Source organism: Oncorhynchus masou, chromosome 3 (genome assembly GCF_036934945.1).
Source record: "Oncorhynchus masou masou isolate Uvic2021 chromosome 3, UVic_Omas_1.1, whole genome shotgun sequence".
Lineage (NCBI taxonomy): Eukaryota > Metazoa > Chordata > Actinopteri > Salmoniformes > Salmonidae > Oncorhynchus > Oncorhynchus masou.
This window is the reverse complement of record NC_088214.1, coordinates 23,075,302-23,100,864: the sequence shown is the minus strand read 5'-3', so window position 1 is coordinate 23,100,864 and position 25,563 is coordinate 23,075,302. Positions and strand designations below refer to the sequence as shown.

General features: G+C 45.6%; 1 pseudogene; it reads left to right on the top strand.

Annotated features, from left to right (window-relative positions):
- On the top strand, positions 1 to 25,099 carry LOC135513003 (desmoplakin-B-like; annotated as a pseudogene).
- The last annotated feature ends 464 nt before the right edge of the window (positions 25,100 to 25,563 follow it).

The following is a 25,563-nucleotide window of genomic DNA, read 5'->3' as shown; positions in this document are numbered from 1 at the left end:
TGAGACAGGTCTCGGTCCAAAAACAACACTCTTCCGTGTTCTCAGTAGTACAATATCGGCGCAACGGAGACGTCGTCGACTGTGCGCGCAGGGACAAGCTCCATTGACGTTTAGGACTACATGTCTTTCAATACCATTTACCTTTTTTAACAGAATTGCAAATCATAAACAGGACTGGAAATTAGTATGTACGGCTCTCAAAGTAGACTTCCGACCATGATTCGGAGGACTAATTCTCGACCAGACCTGACGAGCGGCAGTTTCACCATTCCCAGGAATGACGGCAGCCAGGTCTTCGTCGGTGGAAACGGCTATCAACAGGAATATGGAGATGGATATACCTATTCACAAACTTACTCCAAATCTTCCTTGGGTGGAGGTGGAGGTGGAGGAGCCTACGTAGGGAGTGGTGGTGGGTCATACGGAGGGGATGGTGGAGGGTGCTACGTAGGGGGAGGTGGAGGGGGCTACGGAGGTGGAGGGGGAGCAAGGTATGTAATGTGCACCTTACATGTATAATTACAGTTAGCCTAAATAAAGCACAGGGGAAATTCCATGGTAACAAAATGATGCCGAGATTTGCAGATTTTTCACTTAAAATGTATACCAAACAAAAACCATCGAATTCAAAGTTTAACTAACCATAACCAACCACCATAAATAAGGACTACTTTAAACTATGTTCACTGAACATTTTACAAAAACACATTTACAGAAAGAACTGTGCAGACACAAAGTTTGGTAACAGAATACAACTGAGGGACACTTTACCGTAATTATCTTACCAAACTTTGTATCTGCACAGTTCTTAGTGTAAATGTGTTTTTGTAAAATGTTCAGTGTAAATCGTTAAAAGTAGTCCTTGTGCATAGAGCTGTATGGTTGGTATACTTTGAACCCAGCCTCAGCATAATTCCATTACTGTGGCAAAACAAGTCATTGGACCAATAGGCCTACACGAGAGTTTTAGATTATAAAGTTTTATCTGCATTTTTGTCAAAATGTATAAATACCCCCATTTCATGATGTTAAATTCAAAAGTATACAAGATTTAAAAAAAAATGACTGACACCATTCAAACAATAGGGTTTGGAACTATAAAGCCAATTATCTGAGAATCATATTTTTTCAGATAGAACCTTATAGTGCCAGACTCTAGTGTAAATATCAACCTGGACTGTTTTAGATAAGTGTTGAATAGACCATTTATTATACATATGTACAATGAAAATGAATGAAACTCTGTTTTGTCAAATACATAAAATAGACTTATCTGCATATATTTTCATTATATCATTAGATCATTAAATACCCCCAAAAATCCACTGTTTATTTAAAATATGTATTAATTATGATTACATTTAATTACACATTTAATACATTGAAATTAATGGTCTTTGATTTGAGGAATCAAAAGTATGATATATCCATACCATTATACCCTTATAAAGTGCTGTTTCACATTAAGTTTAGATGATAAAACTACAGTCACACAATAGTGGTCAATTCCCTTATTCTATAGAGTTTCAATAGCCTGGGTTACATTATCCAGAATACAATCACAGACATTACTCAACACATTCTGGCTCAGAGCCAATATATTAAGATCCATTGGGCTGTGTTCAAGAGCTGAAACGTGTTCAAAATGTTCAACACACCGCACACACACCTTAACTCGATCCTCACCCAGCTATTGCTCAAGAAGTGATGTCATCGAATGATGTCAACTACCTTGTTAATATTGTTCATATTAGTATAATGCAGATTACGAAAGTTATTATAATGGATGCTGTGTTTTGCAATATAATGCAATGTAACAAACTTTGATGGTGTGTTCCTTTGTTTTGTCATGTTTAGTGTGCAGATCATCCAAAAGAAAGCTTTCTTCCTGCAAGGCCAGTGTCAGGAGTACCTGCAAAGAGTACAGCAGATTCTCCAGGCAGTAAGTACTCTGCATAGGTCAAAGCATAGTTATGGATGAAATCACACTTAAGCATGCATGACTGCATTTACACTGACACTGACACAAGACCATGTTTGGTCGTGGAAGAGCAGAATTGAAATAGTTTTAGCTTCAGCATAATGACATATCTTTTCACTTACAAATATGAAGCCATGTTTTTTTCATTGATGTCTGGGATGTTTCTATGTAAACAGAAACAGGTTTATCTGTGTTGATGCAGCATTGGTAGCAGCTGTGGTCTGCAGCTGTGCTGATAATATCTCACTCATCTAGAATTACTCAATAGAAAAGAGCTCTTTTTGCCTTTTTTTGTCCATGAATGGGACATTTTTACAGGTCTGCTATTTTCATTTGATCACGCAGCCCCTACAAAAAATGTCAAATCATTATAATTCACATAATTATTCACATTTCCTGTTGCTGCAGGATTATTTTCCTGCTGTGATAAACTGGTCAAATAAGGTAGCAGATCTGTAGCAGCTTACTGGGCAGTCTTTTGGATAGTGTGGGTATGTTGACAGTACTGGGTTGTGTATGTGTGTATTGTTGTACTGACCATATGATTGTCCTCCCCCAGCGTGGCCCAGCGGTGGAGGTGGACAAGCTGATGACTATGTCCTCTGAGACTATAGACCAACTGAATGAATGTGCCATAGAGCTGCAGCAAATGAGACAACCCAACGACATCATCATCAGGAGGCAAGGACAGCTGTTTGTGTGAGAGAGAGTTAGAGAGGGACGGAAAGAGTGCATCTGTGTTTGTGTACGTGTGAGAGAAAGAGAGAGTGTGTGTTTGTGTGTATTTGATAAATGCATTTGCATGTTTGTTTGCGTTTACATTTGTGCTTAAAAACTGATGAGACAAATCTCCTCTTATCTTTCATTCCTTACACTTCCTATCTCTCCCTCCCTACAGCATACAGCAGCTCCAGAGCATGCAGAGTGGGATCATCTCCTCCATCAGTGGGACAACCCAGAGGCAGAACAGAGGAAGCATTGGCTGGGAGGAGAGAGGGAGGTCCTACGCTGATGCCATGTCCTGGATAGGCCAACAGAAGGTATTATAAAACCTGCATAATTTATTTAGCGATTCCCCATAAAGGTTGATTGTATAGGGTGTAACAGATGGCTTCATTGTTCTGGAACTCACCGCCTAGACAATATACCATCCTCATCTCCAAGCTCTAAACCGGTATAGAGCAGTAGGACATTGTGTGTGAGAGAGTGTTTGTGTGTGTGTGTGTGTTTGAAGCATGAAACCCATCTTATCGCAGAATCTGACCTGCTGAAACACAAAACCACCACATGGACGCTCAGTAAGAGAGAGAGAGACAGAGATGAGAGCGAGGAAGACAGGAACAGAGACTTAGCAAGAGAGACAGGAACATGGGAAAAGAAGGAGAGGAGTGTAAAATCTGACACTCACAACTGACTCATTCCAATATGGGACATGACTGATCACTTACATGCATACGAGGACACACCCTGCACGCCTTGCTTCCAACAAATTCACTCACACACACACCACTCCCTGCCTCTCCCTCTCTCCCTATCCCTTCATCTCTCTCACCCCTTCCCTATCATTATCTCACCTAAGCTCTTCCTTTGTTCCTCATTGCTCAGAATTTTTCAACTCCCTCTGTGTCTTTCTGGCTTTGTCACTGCATGTTGTGTACAGAACTTTGTCTCCTCTATCACGTTGAGTCAATAAAGGTATTGGCAAGAGTGAAACGTTTCCTGACTCTCTCTCCCCATCCCCCACCTCTCTCTCCCTCCCCCTCCCCTCTTCCTCCCTGCCTCTCTAGTGACCCTACTGTATATGAGTTGTTACGTAGCCTCTCTCCCCACACATATCTCCCTCCACCATATCTCCCTCAGGCTGTCCACAATTTAAAAAGTCGTGGAGGTGGTTGGCTAGGGTGGAGGTGGTTGGCTAGGGTGGAGGTGGTTGGCTAGGGTGGAGGTGGTTGGCTGGGGTGGAGGTGGTTGGCCACCCACCCACCCCCAGCCAGTTTCAACTGAGCAGAACTCAACCCTTTTTCTTATCAAAGCTGGGTGGATTGGAGTGAACTCTACAGGGGGAATAGTTGGAATAGTTTCCTGCTGATGACAGACACACTGATCAGTTAACGGTTATTTACTGCCATCTAGAGAATAGACTTAGGAAGGACACATTTGTTCAGCCTTCCACACAAACAGATAATTGGTTTCACTAGCACTTTATCACTTTGTCCGACAGCTGGTATGAACTGGTGTTCACCAGAAAATACTCAATAGAATTGCTCACTACATGACACCAAATTTGACTTATTTTAATGAATCCTGAAGCAGAGAGGTTGTTATTCAGTAATACTAATGCTATTATTGTGTATAATATTGAGTTAACACAGTCAAAACCTCATACATGTTGGTGCCATGATTTTACTTTGACTCAGTGTTGTTGAGAAAATAGAGTAAGCTCTATCGCCTGTATATCTGTCTGTCTGCAGCGTCTGATCGAGACGTCTCCGTGGGGTGACGACGCAGCCACCATCGAGCAGCAGATCCTCAGCCAGAACAAGCTACACAGCTCTATACAGAGGAGCCATGAGGTGGATCACGCCAGGGATGAACTGGTGCGTACGATAGAGTTGACTATAACAGGTGCTCCATGGTCAGGTAATATAGCCATGAAAAACCTCTGTTCCTACTAATCGTCTGTGTGTCTTAACTCAGGCCCAAAAGGATGACAAGGGTGGCCTCCATTCTCTGCAGCAAGAATGGGACAGTCTGCAGGTATGAGTCCGTATTAACAACAAACTATTTAACAAAATAAAGTTATTTCATCATTCCTTTCTTCATAGTTGTATTCACTTGCCTCATTGGGCTCATCTTTGTTCATCTTCTCCTCTGTCAGAAAATGTCATTTGCTCGTACGGGCCAGCTGAGGAGCTGCAGAACATCATCGAGGAGATCTCCAGGGCCATCATGTGGGTCAACGAGAGAGAGGAGGAGGAGCTGGTGTTCAACTGGGGAGACAAGAACATCGATGTCTACATCCCCAAGAAACAGGAGAGCTACTCCGTAAGGCCTTACAATACTGACATGAAATGTATCTATTCAGTGCACTTACTACTGTAGTCTCGTGTTATCGCACTTCCAAAGTCTTGTTTTCACTCTGCTATTTACGAATGAACATGAAGTTGCAGAATATCAAGGCCTGGTAACCATGAGGAGATATGCCTCCTAGGCTGCGACCCTATTTAGTGCACTCCTTTTAGTGCACTGTATAAAGAATAGGGGCCATCTGGGACATATAACTGTACTGTAGTAGTCCTTTTGTAGGTTTACTCACAGACAGTCTATCTTTCTCTCCCAGAAACTGATGAGTGCCCTGGAGGAGAAAGAGAAGGAGCTGAACAAATTGAAGCAGAAAGTAGATGGTCTCCTGAAGAACAATCACCCAGCTTCAGACAAGATAGAGGTGAGAGTCACTTTAGCTAGATTTTCAGAATTACAGTAACGTTTGGAACATTTTGGGAAAGTTACTGGTTTTGTATAATTGTATGCTTAGCTCCCCTTTAAGCAGTGAAGTGGTAACATGATTTTGTTCTACAATATTCATGAAGTTTCTACGAACTAATAGGGTTGTTTGTTCCCCAGGCCTATATGGACACTCTGCAAACCCAGTGGAGCTGGCTGCTCCAGATCACCAAGTGTATTCATGTCCACCTGAAGGAGAACGCTGCCTACAGCCAGGTGAATACACACGTAGACATACTTGCATAAACACTAAAGTGTGCATAGACAGACGCACACACTCACGCATACACACACACACACACACAGATCACAGTATCTGTATCCCGTGTTATATTAACCTTCCCTCTCTACTGCAGTTCTTCAAGGAGGCCAATGAGACCTACAGCAAGCTTCAAAAGGACCATGAGATCATCCGTAAGAAGTTTACCTGTGATAAAGGAACACCTCTGGAGAACCTCACTGAGCTCCTGAAGAACCTCGAGGTACCTAACACTGAATGACACCTGAGAATGTTTCCATATGGGATCTCTCCCACAACTATCATATTTTCAACAAATATTTGATATGAGTAGCAAGCATTTTTGCAGATATCCCTCTTTGACCTCCTTGCTACTCATGATTGAGGATAACTCGTTCTATCACCTGTTTGCATGGCATGATTTAGACATGGAAATGTGAACAAGATAATGCAAATGTCATAGGGTATATAACAACTATATAGGATGCTTAGTTATTTAAAATAGTGGTACCATATTCTTCAGGGAAAGGTATAGGACACGTCCTGTTTCTGTGACCGTTACATGACCTGTGTTTTGTTTCCCCATGCAGAGAGAGAAGGAGAGGGTCATGGAAAATAAGAGGCAGGTGAAGCACCTGGTGAATAAGTCCAAGAGCATCGTGAGGCTGAGACCACGTAACCCTGAAGAGAAGAGCAGCACAGCTGTTATAGTACAGGCCCTGTGTGACTTCAAACAGGACCAGGTCAGCACCCACACATACATATACACACATTTTAAAGTGTTAACCCATGAACTGATGTCCTTATACAAATTCTTACAATACTACCACCCCTAACACACACATACACCATTTGCATAGTGAAGATCCGCAACAGTAGTGAGTTTACACTGTTTTGCATGTGTTCTGTGTGTCCTACAGAAAGGGATCTTAAAGGGGGACGAGGGTATCCTGAAGGACAACTCCCAGCGCAGTAAGTGGCACGTGACGGGTCCTGGAGGTCTGGACATGCTGATCCCATCTGTGTGTCTCCTCATCCCCCCGCCCAACCCCCTAAGCATCGGCCTGGCCAACAAGTAAGATCCCCTCGACAACCACACTGCTTGGCACTATGACATTATTGCCATTTAAATGGACTAAATAACAGTGCCATAAAAATGACATTACAGTACTTACAAATAATTTAATTTAATAAATGCTGGTGTCAGAATATATCAACTGACTTTACACTGTTATGACACAAACAGATTAGTAACTGATCCTATGTTGTGTATTGCAGGAATGAACAGTACTATGAGGCTATCATGGGCATCTGGAATCAGCTCTACATCAACATCAAGAGCCTCATCTCCTGGCAGTACTGTGTCAAAGACATCAACCATATCAACTCCCTCACCCTCACCATGGTAAGGCCTTAAACAAGACTATGACTTACACTGCTGTCAATCTGTCACACCAATCAATAGTGCTACTCTCACAATATGAACAAGGAACAAAGGTTTTAGGTGGCAATACAACACAACCATTTGGAGATATTTAACGTTGTGTTTGTGTATTAGACATCTCAAGTGTTGGTCTTATTTAGACATTATTTAACTCTAACATCTCATTATTTTTCATCCACAACAAGAAGTAAGTAGATGTTTAATGAGCCCTCTTAGCCCACAGTAGTTGTAAATCTCACTCTTCCTTCCCCTCCACCACTCTCTCTCCTAGCTGTCCCAGATGCGTCCTGAGGAGTACCGTAACATCATTAAGAGTCTGGAGACTCACTACCAGGAGTTCCTCCGCAACAGCCACGGCTCTGAGATGTTTGGAGAGGATGAGAAGAAGAAGATGGAGGGCCAGTATTCTGGAGCCCAGAGCCACTACGACACACTGGTCATAGGGCTGCCTACATACAGTGAGTCCAAGGATGCCTAGCCTACCCAGTGGAGCTTCTTAGATGGCTTAACGCCTTCCCTGTCTACATTACAAACTGCATCAGTTCAACTGAATTAGTCGGGAAGGTTAATGGAATGAATTGAATAATAACCAGTGGATACTGTGACCCAATTGCTACAGATGTTTGCCAATAAATCAATTAGATTATGTTGGATGTCAGTTATAATAGGAATATGTATGGCTACTCAATTCGATGCCAGTCCACTAAATTCAAATTGGTTCCATTTCATTTCACAGATCAACCCAAAGTGGTGGTGGTCCAATCTGAGCCGCCCATCAAAGCTAACACTACCAAGATCACTAATACCTCATTGAAGGAGACCAGCATCTCCACCCAGGGCTCTAACATGAGCCTGACCCTGCTCAGTGACCTCCAAGCCCTCAGATGCAGGCTGGAGCTGGCTGAATCAGGCCTCAGCCACCACCTCCATGTTTCCCTGGGGGAGAACAGTGTGCAGGAGTGCTCACAGCACCTCCTGAAGCTGGAGGTATGCAACTGCATCTCATCATTCATTCAATAGATGAAATGGGCCTGTGAGAAACATACACCTTCGCATTTCTTCCTCCTGTCTTTGATGTAATTTATGAGATAGCATGACTGGATAGGTGAACGCAATGTAAGGGAACCTGTGTGGTCAGTCCTATCCAATCCTATCCAATTTGAATATTGGATTCCTTTAAAGTGTTCAAAGATAGCCAATAGATGGCCACAGTGTCTTTCTCATTGAATAATGTCAATCATCTTAAATGCAAACTATTCTACATGATGGACTAACCCTTGTTCCTGAATCTCAGGGCATACACAATGACCTGGACGGTGTGCGTGATGAGTACCTGAGACTGAGGGAGAGGGTGGTGAAGCAGCTGGAGGGGACGGCAGCAGACTCGGAGCAGGCCAAGTTCCTCAGGAAAGAGCTGGATCTCCTCAACCAGAAACTGGGAGATCTGCAGGGGCTGTCCTCTGCCTACCTCCAGAGGTACGGCTCTCACAGGAGCTCCTACCTCCTAGTCTTCTTCCTATGTTAAGAAGTAGTTGAGAAAACAAACTGTTTAGCAAATGTTTATTGAGGGTATGTTTCACCTGTGTGAAATGGTTGTAGTTTGTTGTGGTGTTTGTTCTTTCACTGTTGAAAGGTCTTGTTTATTGAAGTGGTTTTGTAACGTGGTCTCTGTGTGTGTGTGTTCCCTGGGTAGACTGTCATATCTGCAGAACTTGCTCCAGAGCCTCATCCAGGCTGAGGATGTCATCAAGGTCCACGAGGCCCGTCTGACTGAGAAGGAGACCACTTCCCTGGATCTCAACGAGTTGGAGCGCTACAGAGCTACACTCAAGGTCAGACACACCATCAATCACCACTGCTGTCAATTCATATCTGTCAGTTAGTTCATCTATCTGTCAATCAATTCTGATTGTGAGCTGTGTAATATTGCCAAATAATATATGTATATACTATTTTTGCAATTCAATATTCTAATTGTGCATTAGTGTTGTAGAACTGTGAGAGGGAGTATGTTTCAGCAAGATTCATATCAGTGTCCAATAGTGTGTCTTGAGCATTGACTGTTTTCTTTCCACTACAGCAAATGAAGTCTGACCTGGAACATAAGAGAGACCTTCTGACGGCCATGGAGAGTGACCTGGCCAATGCAGTCCACGTGAACAGTCAGATCTCTGCTTCCTTACACAAGTGTGATGTGGACCTGTCCAAGTACGCTGAGCTGGTGACCCAGATGTCTGACCGCTGGCGACGCATCCAGACCCAGATCGACAGCAGGCGAGGACCCTTAGATCTCTAAACATCCACTTCTCACATACACTCTCACAAACTCTTCAATACCCAGGCCATGATATGTATTCAGTTCTGATGTCGCCTCTATGCCCATGTAGTGGATCCTTCTTGCTAGTATTCAGCAACTCTATTGACCATGGGACTAACTGTTCCTCTTCTCCCTCATTATCTCCACTAAATCATATCAAGCTTTATTTATACAGCACATTTCAGACATGGAATGCAATGCAATGTGCTTTGCAGGAAAAAAACAAATAAAAAACAATTAAAATAAAATCCTTTATATTTACTACACAGCACACTTAAGAGGATAAAAACAAAAGAATAACAATAAAAATTGAATGACTAAAAAGCACCGTAAGGAAAAGAACATCTTAAAAGTTGTGTTTTAAGATCTCTTAAATATGTCCATAGTTTCGGCCCTCCTCAGGTTTTCTGTCAGGCTATTCCAGAAGCTGGGGGCATAATTACATCCTCTCTCATCAGAGTGTGGGACCTGGAGAAGCAGGAGAAACAGCTGAGACATTTCCAGCAGAGCAGCGGAGTGGTTGACCAGTGGATAGACAATGCTAGACAGCGCCAGGACACCCTGCAGACAGCCAAGTTTAGCAACATCCAGGCTGTCATGGAGCACCTCAACCAACAGAAGGTAGGCCACTGCACAGCCATCCCCAACATATATATTGTTGTTGTGCAATTCTATACAGTACAGACAGTGACTGGTTGTTTCAGGTATGATTGATAGTTTCTAATGCACTCGTGACAAGCCCAGTATGTTTGATGGACAGGTGCTGCACAGTGAGATCAAAGGGAAGAAGGAGAAGGTGGAGGATGTACAGAAGGATGCGGACACCTGCGCTGCCTCCATTAAGGTGAATGCCATTCTTTCACAGCCTGTCATTCTCTCGACACCTTCAATGTGGTTGTCACTGAAAGTATCTTACCAGTTTGAATACCACATCAGCACCTAAAACCCTTCCATACTGTAGCAAGTACAATACAAATGGTAAGTGCCTGTTTTCACACGTGGTGCTACTTCATTCCAGGACTATGAGCTGCAGTTGGCCTCCTACAGTGCAGGACTGGAGACCCTGTTGAACATCCCTATCAAGAGAACCATGCTCCAGTCCCCTGCCACTGTGGTCAGACAGGAGGTAATGGAGCAGCCTGTCCAACAGCAGTAGACAGCGTTAAAAATACATCAGGGCTGTATTCATAAAGCGTCTCAGAGTAGGATCAGTTTATCTTTTTAGAGCATAATGAATACGGTTATATGGACAGGGGGGCAGATCCTAGATGTTTTATCAATACAGTGACTGGTCTTTACCCTGCTAATGTGGGTAAATGGGATCATGACGCCTGAGGTAGCATAAGGCCATTCATTACCATTATGTGGTAATCCTTGTTTTTTGGATTGATTTTCTATTTGTCTCTATTAAAAAAGTATCCTATATGTTGGCAAATAAGGTTTCCAATGAACTCTGTTGTAGTGGCTGTTTTTTGTGGCTGCTTGTTTATTTATAAACTCTATAACTAACTCCACTAGGGTGCTGACCTCCAGTCTCGCTACATTGAGCTTCTGACCCGCTCCAGTGACTATTACAAGTTCCTGGGGGAGATGCTCAAGAACATGGAGGAACTGAAGGTAAGGGTATGAAGGCACAATCATAAGAATAATGGGTTTGCAATATGTAATATATGTGTTCCCTCTTAATAAGACTGTACATTATACATTTCTAGTGATATGACTTTCCCTGGTTACGATTGGATTAGGGTAATCTGATCCTAAATCTGTTTTCATGGTCAACTACTATCTCATTGCGACACTTTTTCCCTCCTCAGATTAGGAACACCAAGATTGAGATGCTGGAGGAGGAGCTTCGTCGTCTAAAGGAGGACATCGGGGGCCACAGCCAGAAGAACCGTTCCTTAGAGGACGCCCTGTCCCGGTACAAGCTGGAGCTCTCACAGTCTAAAGAACAACTCATCTCCATGGAGGAGGTGAAGAGGACCACAGCTGTGCAGGTCAGCGTGGCCAGGGAGAGCCTGGACAACACCAGCAGCCAGCTGACTGAGCTCAACGACAAGTTGGCCCGTCTCACCTACCAGCTGGACGAGGAGAAGAGGAAGAAGAGGCTGGCTGAGGAGCGCTATACAAGCCAGCAGGAAGAGTACGAGGCGGCCGTGCGCCGGCGCCAGAAGGAGCTGGACGAGCTCAACTGGTCCAAGATCGACTTGGAGAAGGCAGTGAAGGACAAGGAGCGCGAGCTGGAGAGGCTGAGGATGCAGCTGGAAGAGGAGGCCACGAGGAGGCGTGGGGCGGAGCAGGAAATCTCTAAGGTAAGAACCCAGTGCAACCAGGAGATGAGCAACCTTAAGCAAACCTTTGAGTCGGAGATCCATGTCACCAAGACCACCATCCTCAAGGCTTCTCAGCAGAAACAGGAGGACACGGCCGAGCTCAAACTACAGTGTGAGGGACTAGAATCAGATAAAAGGGATCTTGAAGAGGAGTTGAGGAGGTTGAGACTGTCTGTGACTCAGACTGAGTCGATGAGGAGGAAGGCAGAAGATGAGGCCCATCAGCAGAGGTCTACAGGGACGGAGGAGTCGAGGAGGAGGAGAGAGCTGGAGATACAGCTCCAGACTGTGGCCACCCAGAGAGGAGAGGAGGAGCTGAGGCAGAAGGAGGCGTTGGCCGAGGCCACCAGGAGCAGCAAGGAGAAGAGCAGGCAGATAATTCTTCTGACACACAACCTGGAGGAGGAGGGCAAGAAGAGAAGTGCCCTGGAGATTGAGCTCACCAAGCTCAGGCAGTCCTACACTGAGCTGCAGACCAGTAATGCCACCTCTCGGGAGGTCATCAACAAGCTCAAGATCTCAGAGCAGGAGATACAACTGGTCCGAGTGGAGCTGGAAAAGCAGACCAACGAGAGGACCAAGGCTGAGACAACTGCCACCAGGCTGCAGAGTCGCATCCGGGACCTGCAGGCTATGGTGGACGGTCTGGAAGCGGAGATGGAGAAGCAAAAGAGAACAACCCAGGATGAGTTCACCCGCAGGAAGAGGCTTGAGTCTGAGCTGGAGAAGATGACCCAGAGCTGCAGAGAACACACCACCACCCTCAACACCTTCAGGGCCAGGCAGGAAGAGGTGTCCACCTCAGGGAGGAAGTACGAACAGGAGCTCAGGGCTCTCCAGGAGGCTCTGGACAAGAGCCTGCGGGAGCACAAGGCCACCACGGAGCACCTGGCGCTGGCATCTGCAGAGTTAAAGGCTCTCCAACAGCAGCTCTTCCAAGAGCAGGGGAAGGTCCGTGAAGTCAATCTCCGCAACGAGAGCCTCTACAAAACCATAGAGGAGAAGAGCCGGCTGCTCAATGATGCCACCACAGAGATCGAGAAACTTCAGAGCCTTACTCAGAATCTGACCAAGGAGAGGCTGAGGCTGGAGGAGGAACTGAGAGGAGTGAAGCAGGAGAAAGAGCAACTAAAACTTAACAGAGATAGTGTGGATGGAGAGAGCCAAGCCCAGATCTCATCCCTGCATGTTCAGCTGCAGAGCAGCAGCAAGATGACACTGGAACTCCAAGCCCTCATCAAGGACCTGACCAAGGAGAGGGAAAAGCTAAAGTCGGATTTGGACAAAGTCCAAAAGCAATCCATAGAGGTATTTTGATTGATCTGAGGGGCAAATTCCAAATAATTCAAACAAATCTGCATGAATGAATGAGTGGCACTGGGAAGATTAAGTTAAAATAATTTACAGTGGGGTCCAAAATGAAAAAAATATTTAAAAAATTCATACAAATACTGAGCTATAGTGAATGGTCAAAAAAAGATATACACTACAGTTCAAACGTTTGGGGTCACTTAGAAGTGTCCTTATTTTCAATGAAAACATACATAAAATTAGTTGCAAAATGAATAGGAAATATAGTCAAGACGTTGACATGGTAATACATAATGATTTTTAATTGAAATAATAATTGTGTTCTTCAAACTTTGCTTTAGTCAAGTAATTTGCAGCCTTGCAGACTTTTGGCATTCTAGTTGTCAATTTGTTGAGGTAATCTGAAGAGATTTCACCCCATACTTCCTGAAGCATCTCCTATCGGGAATCAAGGTAAGACCCAGATGCAGACACGTCGAATTGACAATGGTTTAATAGTCCAACAGGGCAGGCAATAGACAGGTCAAGCTGGCAGGGGTCAGTACCGGACGGCAGGCAGGGTCAGGGTAGGCAGAGGTCAACAATCCAGAGGTGGGGCAAAGGCAAAGGTCAGCAGTCAGGGTCTGGCAGAGTGGTCAGGACAGGCAAGGGTTAAAACCAGGAGGGCGAGAAAAAGGAGAGACTGGGAAAAGCAGGAGCTAGCAACGGATAAACAGTGAACACATGTATAGGGAAGGGTGTTGCGGGCATACTCGACCCACACCAGCTGCTGGCTCCAGGAGGTGGAGTTGGCGGAGACCAGGCAGCACAGAGTAGTCTCAAGATCCTGGTTGGCTCGCTCCTACTGGCCAATGGAGGAGGGGTGGAACCCAGAGGACAGGCTGGCTGACGACCCAATGAAGGCGCAGAACACCTTCCAGAACCGGGACGAGAACTGAGGCCCCTGGTCAGAGACCGTGTCCACGGGTAGTCCATGGATCTGGAAGACGTGCTGCACCATGAGCTGGGCCATCTCCTTGGACAAAGGTATTTTGGGGAGAGGAATGAAGTAAGCGGCCTTGGAAAACCGGTCAACCACAGTCAGGATTGCAGTGTTGCCCTTAGACGGGTGGAGACCTGTGACAAAATCCTGGGATATGTGAGACCAGTGTCAGTGAGGGACAGGCAGTGGCTTCAGAAGACCAGTCGGAGCTTGCTGAGGAGTCTTATTCTGAGCACAGACTGTGCAGGCGGAGACAAACACGCAGACATCTGGAACCATTGTAGGCCACCAAAAGCACTGTGGCACGAAGGCCTGGCACAACGGGCCCACTCCAGGACCGCAGTGTAGACGGCATCACCCCCCCTCCCCCGGACCGCTGCGCCTCCCTGTTTCCCTATACCCCAGTTGAGTGCCATCACCAGGCACGAGGTGGGAAGGATTGCCTCGGCCTCCGGGGTGGTACCCGTGAGGCTATAGCGGCGTGACAGTGCATCCGGCAAGACATTCTTGGATCCAGGCTGGTACGAGAAGGAGAAGTTGAACCATGTGAACAGCAGGGCCCATCTGGCTTGCCTGGAGTTGAGGTGCTTGGCGGTGGGTGCGAAGATACTCCAAGTTCTTATGGTCGGTCCACACGATGATTGGGTGTTCCACCCCCTCCAGCCAGTGCCTCCATTCCTCCAACACAATCTTCTCCGCGAGAAGCTCACAATTCCCCAAATTGTAGTTATTTTCCGTGGCGTTGAGGTGGTGGGAGAACAAAGCGCAGGGATGTAGCTTGAGGTCAACAATCCAGTGCCGGAGCAAGGGTACAGGTCGGCAGGCAGGCTCAGGGGCAGGCAGAGTGGTCATGCAGACGGGCTCAGAGTCAGGACAGGCAAGGGTCAAAACTAGGAGGGCGAGAAAAAAGGAGAGACTGGGAAAAGCAGGAGCTGAGAACAAAAACACTGGTTGACTTGACAAAAAAGACGAACTGGCAACAGACAAACAGAGAACATAGGTATAAATACACAGGGGGTAATGGGGAAGATGGGCGACACCTGGAGTGGGGTGGAGACAATCACAAGGACATGTGAAACAGATCAGGGTGTGGCACTTCTCACAAGTTGGATTGTCTTGATGAGCACTTCTTATGTACCATACAGTCAAGCTGTTCCCACAACAGCTCAATGGGGTTGAGATCCGGTGACTGTGCTTTCCACTCCATTATAGACAGAATACCAGCTGACTGCTTCTTCCCTATATAGTTCTTGCATAGTTTGGAGGTGTGCTTTGGGCCAAAGTCATGTTGTAGGCTGAAATTGGCTCCAATTAAGTGCCGTCCACAGTGTATGGCATGGCGTTGCAAAATGGAGTGATAGCCTTCCTTCCTAAAGATACCTTTTACCCTGTACACATCTCCCACTTTACCACCACCAAAGCACCCCCAGACAATCATATTGCCTCCACTATGCTTGACAGATGGCGACAAGCACTCCTCCAGCATTTTTTCATTTTTTTCAGTCTCACGAATGTTCTCCTTTGTGATCTGAACTCCTCAAACATAGATCTGTCCGTACCTTTTCTCCAATCTTCCCCTGTCCAGTGTCTATGTTCTTCTGCCCATCTTAATCTTTTATTTTTATTGGCCAGTCTGAGATGTTTTTTTTCTTTGCAACTCTGCCTAGAAGGCCAGTAACTTGGAGTCGCCTCTTCACTGTTGACGTTGAGACTGGTGTTTTGCGGGTACTATTTAATGAAGCTGCCAGTTGAGGACTTGTGAGACACTCTAACATAATTGTCCTCTTGCTCAGTTGTGCATCAGGGCCTCGCACTCCCACTCCCACTTTGGCCAGGGCGCAGTTGTAAATGAGAACTTGTTCTCAACTCAACCTTGTTAAATAAGGTGAAATAAAATAAAATAAATAAAACTCCTCTTTCTAATCTGGTTAGAGACAGTTTGTGCTGTCCTGTGAAGAGAGTAGTACACAGCGTTGTACGAAATCTTCTGTTTCATGACAATTTCTGGCCTTCTTTTCTCAGAACAAGAATAGGCTGACGAGTTTCTGGCCATTTTGAGCCTGTAATCGAACCCACAAATGTTAATTTTATTTTATTTTATTTCACCTTTATTTAACCAGGTAGGCAAGTTGAGAACAAGTTCTCATTTACAACTGCGACCTGGCCAAGATAAAGCATAGCAGTGTGAACAGACAACAACACAGAGTTACACAAGGAGTAAACAATAAACAAGTCAATAACACAGTAGAAAAAAGAGTCTATATACATTGTGTGCAAAAGGCATGAGGAGGTAGGCGAATAATTCCAATTTAGCAGATTAACACTGGAGTGATAAATGATCAGATGGTCATGTGCAGGTAGAGATACTGGTGTGCAAAAGAGCAGAAAAGTAAATAAATAAAAACAGTATGGGGATGAGGTAGGTAAATTGGGTGGGCTATTTACCGATGGACTATGTACAGCTGCAGTGATCGGTTAGCTGCTCAGATAGCAGATGTTTAAAGTTGGTGAGGGAGATAAAAGTCTCCAACTTCAGCGATTTTTGCAATTCGTTCCAGTCACAGGTAGCAGAGAACTGGAAGGAAAGGCAGCCAAATGAGGTGTTGGCTTTAGGGATGATCAGTGAGATACACCTGCTGGAGCGTGTGCTACGGGTGGGTGTTGCCATCATGACCAGTGAACTGAGATAAGGCGGAGCTTTACCTAGCATGGACTTGTAGATGACCTGGAGCCAGTGGGTCTGGCGACGAATATGTAGCGAGGACCAGCCGACTAGAGCATACAGGTCGCAGTGGTGGGTGGTATAAGGTGCTTTAGTAACAAAATGGATGGCATTGTGATAAACTGCATCCAGTTTGCTGAGTAGAGCATTGGAAGCTATTTTGTAGATGACATCGCCGAAGTTGAGGATCAGTAGGATAGTCAATTTCACTAGGGTAAGTTTGGCGGCGTGAGTGAAGGGGGCTTTGTTGCGGAATAGAAAGCCGACTCTAGATTTGATTTTAGATTGGAGATGTTTGATATGAGTCTGGAATGAGAGTTTACAGTCTAACCAGACACCTAGGTACTTATAGATTTTCACATATTCTAGGTCGGAACCATCCAGGGTGGTGATGCTAGTCGGGCGTGCGGGTGCAGGCAGTGAACGGTTGAAAAGCATGCATTTGGTTTCACTAGCGTTTAAGAGCATTTGGATGCCACAGAAGTGTTGTATGGTATTGAAGCTCGTTTGGAGGTTAGATAGCACAGTGTCCAAGGAAGGGCGAGAAGTATACAGAATGGGGTGGTCTGCGTCGAGGTGGATCAGGGAATCGCCCGCAGCAAGAGCAACATCATTGATATATACTGAGAAAAGAGCCGGCCCGAGAATTGAACCCTGTGGCACCCCCATAGAGACTGCCAGAGGACCGGACAACATGACCCTCCGATTTGACACACTGAACTCTGTCTGCAAAGTAGTTGGTGAACCAGGCAAGGCAGTCATTAGAAAAACCAAGGCTACTGAGTCTGCCGATAAGAATATGGTGATTGACAGAGTCGAAAGCCTTGGCCAGGTCGATGAAGACGGCTGCACAGTACTGTCTTTTATCGATGGCGGTTATGATATCGTTTAGTACCTTGAGCTGGCTGAGGTGCACCCGTGACCGGCTCGGAAACCAGATTGCACAGCGGAGAAGGTAAGGTGGGATTCGAGATGGTCAGTGATCTGTTTGTTGACTAGACCTTAGATAGGCAGGGCAGGATGGAGTGTAGTGGGCAGCTGGGAGGAGGTGCTCTTGTTCTCCATGGACTTTACAGTGTCCCAGAACTTTTTGGAGTTAGAGCTACAGGATGCAAATTTCTGCTTGAAAAAGCTGGCCTTTCCTTTCCTGACTGATTGCATGTATTGGTTCCTGACTTCCCTGAAGAGTTGCATATCGCGGGGACTATTCGATGATATTGCAGTCCACCACAGGATGTTTTTGTGCTGGTCGAGGTCAGTCAGGTCTGGAGTGAACCAAGGGCCATATCTGTTCTTAGTTCTGTGTTTTTTGAACAGAGCATGCTTATCTAAGATGTTGAGGAAGTTACTTTTAAAGAATGACCAGGCATCCTCAACTGACTGGATGAGGTCAATATCCTTCCAGGATACCTGGGTAAGGTCAATTAGAAAGTCCTGCTCACGGAAGTGTTTTAGGGAGCGTTTGACAGTGATGAGGGGTGGTTGTTTGACTGCAGACCCGTAGCGGATACAAGCAGTGATCGCTGAGATCCTGATTGAAGACAGCGGAGGTGTATTTGTAGGGCCAGTTGGTCAGGATAACGTCTGAGGGTGCCCTTGTTTACAGATTTAGGGTTGTACCTGGTGGGTTCCTTGATGATTTGTGTGAGATTGAGGGCATCTAGCTTAGATTGTAGGACTGCCGGGGTGTTAAGCATATCCCAGTTTAGGTCACCTAACAGAACAAACTCTGAAGCTAGATGGGGGGCGATCAATTCACAAATTGTGTCCAGGGCACAGCTGAGAGCTGAGGGGGGTCGGTAACAGGCGGAAACAGTGAGAGACTTATTAATTTGTGAATTGAGTAATTTTTAAAATTAGTAGTTCGAACTGTTTGGGTATGGACCTGGAAAGTATGACATTACTTTGCAGGATATCTCTGCAGTAGATTGCAACTCCGCCCCCTTTGGCAGTTCTATCTTGACGGAAAATGTTATAGTTGGGTATGGAAATCTCAGAATTTTTGGTGGCCTTCCTAAGCCAGGATTCAGACACGGCAAGGACATCAGGGTTGGCAGAGTGTGCTACAGCAGTGAGTAAAACAAACATAGGGAGGAGGCTTCTGATATTGACATGCAAGGTTTTTTCAATCACAGAAGTCAACAAATGAGGGTGCCTGGGGACATGCAGGGCCTGTGTTTACCTCCACATCACCCGCTCCAGATACTTAACTAGTCTACAGTTAATGCTCCATATTCTGAACTAGTCTAAAGGACAGTTTTATTGCTTCTTTAATCAGTATGACTGTTTTCAGCTGTGCTAACATAATTGCAAAGGTGTTTTCTAATGATCAATTAGCCTTTTAAAATGATAAACTTGGTTTAGCTAACACAACGTGCTATTCGAACACAGGAGTGATGGTTGCTGATAATGGGCCTCTGTACACCTATGTAGATATTCCATAAAAAAATAAGCCATTTCCAGCTACAATAGTCATTTACAACATTAACAATATCTACACCGTAGAATCTTCTGAACGGTAGTGTATATATTTTATACTAATACAATTGCTCATAGAAATATATTTTGTTTATCAAGAAGTTATAAAAAATTCTCAAAAGATAGGGGTAAAAATGATTGGATCACATGTTTTCAATAATCCAGCTCCCTACGCTTGCGAGGAGATTTCCACTGAGCATTGGAGAACACATTGGTATGGATCTTAGACCATTCCTCCATACAGAATACCTTCAGATCTTTGATATACTTGTTGATTTTGTTGTCAATTAACAATTTGTTTGTGGATTTTGATGTGTGCTTGGGGTTATTGTCTTGCTGGAAGATTCACTTGTGGTCTAGTTTCAGCCTCCTTGCAGAGGCAACCATGTTTTTTGCTAAAATGCCGTTGACCTTAACAAGTGCTATTTTCATGTTATCTGACCCAAGCACCACCTGGAGTTTGCTAAACGCCATTTGCACTTGGAATTGAACCGGCGCTATTTTTTATTTTATTTTTATGTCACCTTCATTTAACCAGGTAGGCAAGTTGAGAACAACTTCTCATTTACAATTGCGACCTGGCCAAGACAAAGCAAAGCAGTTCGACACATACAACAACACACATGGAGCAATGGTCATATGGCACGGATATAGGGATCTTTGACATTTGGCATGCACACCAGCGCTGCATTTGACCTTTGGCCATGCACACCAGCGGTGCGTTTGACCTTTGAAAGAACAATGCATATGCAAAAAATATCTCATCCCTAATTTAAAGAAATGGTTAATTGAGCAGAAAATCTAAGTTTCCGGACATGATCCCATTGAAAACCTGAGGTTTGATTTGAAGAGGGCAGTCCATAAGCAGAGACGAAGGATATTAAGGATCTGGAAATATTCTCTATGGAGGAATGGTCTAAGATGCCTCCCAATGTATTCTTCAATCTCATAAAATATTTTAGAAAACGTCTTAGTGTTGTTAACCTCACAAGGGGAGGGTGCTGGAGTATTGGAAACAGGGGAACCATTTTTTTGTGTAAATACAAATCTCTTTTTCTCATAAATATAGCATTTCCCCAAAATATATTTTGCACACTATGGCTCAGTATTGGTATTATTTGTTTTAGTCTTTTTTGCTCATCTTTATCAAGGGATCGACTAATTTTGGACCCCACTGAATGTGATGATTCAGTGTTTTCTATGATTCTGATTCTGATCCACTAAGGTTTTGGCTAATCATTTATGGGACATTTTTAAACTATGTATAAGGCATTTACAAACACTATGCTCACAATATATTAATCATTATTCCCACATTTGTAAATGTTAGCAAGACATTCACACATTTATATACCTGCTCTTTCCATGACATATATTGACCAGGTGAAAGCAATGATCCCTAATTGGTGTCACCTGTTAAAACCACTTCAATCAGTGTAGATCAAGGGGAGGAGACATGTTAATGAAGGATATTTAAGCCTTGAGACAATTGAGCCATGGATTGTATATGTGTGCCATTCAGTGCCTTTGAACGGGGTATGGTAGTAGGTGCCAGGCGTATCGGTTTGAGTGTGTCAAGAACTGCAACGCTGCTGGGTTTTTCACTGCAACGCTGCTGTTTTTTTTTTGACTACCAATGGCATGCCCATCTTTTTTTTGTTTGTTGAAATTACACTGGTCACCAATATGTCTTGTTCTCTGTTTCCCATCCAGACCTCCATGATTGTGCAGAAGTCTCAGACCCACTACACTGAAATCCTGTCTGATAGGGACGCCCTTCTGATCAAGTTGAAGCAGCTGGAACAGGACAAGTCCCACCAGGGTCACTATAAAGAGGAACTGAATCGCATCAAGGTTTCCCTGGAGACTGAGCTGCGTAACAAACAGCGTCTCCAAGAAGAACGAGATAAGATGCAAAAGGACTTCACCTACTGGAAGAGCCAGTACGAACTGAAGGAGACCCAGATGAGGCAGAGCGACTCGGACAAGGGCAAGCTGGAGAGGGAGAGACTCTCCCTGAAGAGCGAGTTGGAGCGTATGATAGTGGAGCTGAGGACCGTGGAGGAGAGGTATAAGGGCAGGCTGCAGAGCTCAGAGAGGGAGGTGTCAGACCTGGCCCTGAAGAGAGAAGCCCTGGAGAAGGAGTTGCGGAGGCGTCAGCAGAGACCTGACTCCATGAACATCCAGACCCAGACAGACGAGAAGGTGGTCACCGTGGACCCGTCTAAACTGGTGTTTGATGGGGTTCGCCGTAAGGTCACCGCCCACCAGTTGTGTGACTGTGGCATTATCAGCAAGGCCACCTTGGAGCAGCTGCTGAAGGGAAAGAGGACCGTGGAGGATGTGGCCGTCGACATCCAGCTTAGCCTCAAGGGAACAGGCGTCATTGCAGGCATGGTCAAAGGACCCCAGGGCAGGATGTCCATCACTGAAGCCAAGACCAAGAACCTTCTGAGCAAAGAGAGTGCCCTAATGCTACTGGAGGCCCAAGCTGCCACCGGCCACATCATGGACCCCAAGTTTAATGAGAAGATGTCTGTTGATGCTGCCTTTTCCAGAGGAGTGGTGGACACAGACGATAGAGACACCCTCATGACAGCTGAAGCAGCCAGTGCAGGCTTCAAAGATCCATACACTGGCAAGCTGCTGTCCATTGGACAGGCTCTGAAGCTGAAACGTCTGGACAAGGAGACAGCCCTCCGGTTGCTACAGGCCCAGGAGTCTGTTGGAGGAATCCTAGATCCAGTTCTGAGTGTGTTCCTGCCCAAAGACCTTGCCCTTGACCGCAATCTGATTGATGAAGACCTCTACAGGGCTCTGAACAAGAAGCCAGCCTGCTATCGGGATCCAGTCACTGAGAAGAAGATCAGCTACAGTGACCTAATGTTGAAGTGTAGGATTGAGCCCGCCTCCGGCATGCTGCTCCTCTCAGCCCCGGAAAAGCCCATGACCGTGCAGGGCCTCAGGGGAGAGGTGTCCGTCACAGAGCTGATCGACTCCAACTTGCTGTCTGAGACAGATGTACAAAAGCTGAATCAGGGCAAGCTCAGCAGCAAGGACATCGAGGACAAGCTCAAGAACTACCTGCATGGTTCTAACTGTATAGCAGGGATCTATGATGAAGCCAACAACAGGACAATGGCCTTCTACCAGGCCATGAAGGATGGTCTGCTCAGACAAGGAACCACCCTGGAGCTTCTGGAAGCCCAGGCTGCCTCTGGCTTCATGATCGACCCTGTCAACAATCTCTGCCTGACTGTGGATGAGGCCTGGAAGAGAGGCCTTGTGGGCAAAGAGTTCAAGGACAAGCTGATGTCTGCAGAGAGGGCCGTCACTGGATACAAAGACCCACACACTGGCAAGACCATCTCCCTCTTCCAAGCCATCGAGAAAGATCTGATTGAGAAGGGCCATGGGATCAGGCTGCTTGAGGCTCAGATAGCCAGCGGTGGCATCATTGACCCCAAGGAGAGCCACCGTATCGATGTAGACATCGCCTACAAGAGGGGCTACTTCGACGAGGAGATGAATGAGATCCTGACCTATGAAGGAGATGACACCAAGGGCTTCTTTGACCCCAACACCCAAGAGAACCTGACCTACCTGCAGCTGAAGGAGAGGTGCATCACAGACCCCAAGACTGGCCTGGTTCTCCTACCCCTGAGAGACAAGACCAAGCCCCAGCAGACGGTTCAGCAGAGCAGCCAGAATACCATCCTCCGTAAGAGGAGGGTAGTGATCGTGGACCCTGACACTGGAATAGAGATGACCGTGAGGGAAGCCTACCATAAGGAGCTCATTGACTATGACACCTTCCTAAGTCTTTCAGAGCAGGAGTGTGAATGGGAGGAGATCACCATCACAGCTTCTGATGGTTCAGCCCGTCTGGTGGTGGTGGACAGGAAGACAGGCACCCAGTATGACATCCAGGACTCCCTGGACCGCGGCATCATTGACCAGAACTCTCTGGAGCAGTACCGATCAGGAACCCTGACTCTCCCTCAGTTCGCTGACCTCATCACCAGCAATAGCAACCTCAGCGAGTTGACAATGACCGCCAGAAACATGGAGGATGTGGCCACCTGCAGCAGCCCCCCCCAGGCCCGCCCCTCTTCCCCCACCGTCCGCAAGCGCTTCAATAACATCTCCATCATCTTCTCCCCGCCAGAGGAGTTTGATGAAGGGAGCCCTGTTGCGGCCATCTTTGACACTGAGACGATGGAAAAGATCACCATTCCGGAGGCTCTACGGAGAGGCTTAGTGGACGCCATTACAGCTCAGAGGTTGCTGGAGGCCCAGGCGTGTACTGGAGGCATCATCAACCCCACAAATGGTCAGAGGCTCAACCTACAAGATGCTGTTCACCAAAGCATCATTGACACTGACATGGCCACCAAGCTGAAGCCAGCCCAGAAGGCCTTTATGGGCTTTGAGGACATGAAGACCAAGAGGAAGATGTCTGCGGCCGAGGCCATGAAGGAGAAATGGCTGCCTTATGAGGCCGGACAGAGATTCCTGGAGTTCCAATACCTGACCGGAGGTCTGCTGGAGCCCGGTACGGGCCAGAAGACCTCTATCGAGGAGGCAATCCGACGAGGCTGGCTGGACGGTCGTGGAGCCCAGAAGCTCCAGGACACGCGGAGCCACGCCAAGAACCTGACCTGCCCCAAAACCAAGCTGAAGATCTCCTACAAGGAGGCCATGGATAGCTGCATGGTGGAGGAAGGCAAAGGCATGAAGATGCTCCAGGCCTCCTCCATATCCACTAAGGGCATTAGTAGCCCCTACAACGTGTCCAACCCAGGCTCCCGTTCGGGCTCCAGGACTGGCTCTCGTACAGGGTCTAGGAGTGGCTCTCGCAGGGGCAGTGTGGATTACTCCTCCAGTTACAGCTCCTTCACAACTTCTTCCTCCAACACCTTTAGCTCCAACTGACAGTTCTATTATTAAACACACTTACAGAGAAAAGAGGGTGTGGAGTAGATTGGAGTAGACTGCCTATGTGATGTGGCACATGTGTTATGGTTATGGAAGATGGAAAGTGGGTTAGGTGGGGTTAGCATTTGTGATGTGGTATATTTTTCATTAATTGTGTTTAGTTGGTGTTTTGTGCTGTCAACTAAATCTGGTTGGGGGCATAAAGGCTGGGTATATTGAGAAATATGTTAGAATGTTTTGTTAGGATTCATTCTGGATATATGTCAATGTTTAGATTTGTTTAAACTTGGGTAAAAGGAATTTAGTGTTGAAATATATAACATTTTACCAACCAAAAAAACCTGCTTTTAAATTGTACTTGGCTTTGTTTTTATGTAGACACATGGTTGTTGTTTAATTTGAATGGGAGGGAATCAATTACTGTTTCAAAGATCCTTCGCTCACAGCATCTACAACAGGGGTAGGCAACTAGATTAAGCTACAGGACCATTTTTGCCGGAGCGAATGGCCTTGCCTTGGAAAATAGTAAGAATCATTTGTACACTGCAAATTGACCACAACTAAGCCCCAAAATAGATTATATTTGAAAATAACATTGATACACAATCACTTTTTAAAAACATTATTTGTGGGAATACTTGTGAAAATATTTTGTAAATTAAACACATTTTTAGCTAAATGGCTGGTGATTTTAGTCTTTTTGACCAAAAACTAACCCCCACTCTACTTGATAATTGCATATATTTTACAACACAATGTGCCGAATTATAAAACAAGTAATAAACCATTATGAATGAAATAATGTTATATTCCAAAGGATTGAAAAATAAAAGTTTAATTTCCAACATTCATTTGTACGTGTCCTGTAGAGTTCTTCATAGGTCCATCATTAGTCTATAGAGATTTAGGAAGCATAATAATAGGGAGGATATTCCCTCATACTATGATGATAATGCAATGCAGCTTTTCAACTGTAACACCAGCGTTCCACTAGTGTATACACTCTTATGTTATCCAGTCCTACCTGTGTTTCCATAGGTAGGACTGACAGTGAAGATTTGTGAAGAACAGAATCAACAACCTTTGCATAATCAAAACAGTTGCTTTGTGAGGTGTTCACTGTCGAAGGTGTAAACACTGTTATCCATTGTTATGTAAATGCAGCCTGAAAAGCACCAGCAGGCCTTGCCTTGGCCCCAAGTCAGAGCAGGTCCACCGAGGCCCAGGCCCAGTGAGTCCCAGGAGCCAACACATGTAAATCCTCTGTGGAAATGCACCGATAGTGGGTTCACCCATAGATGGTGCTAACGGCTAA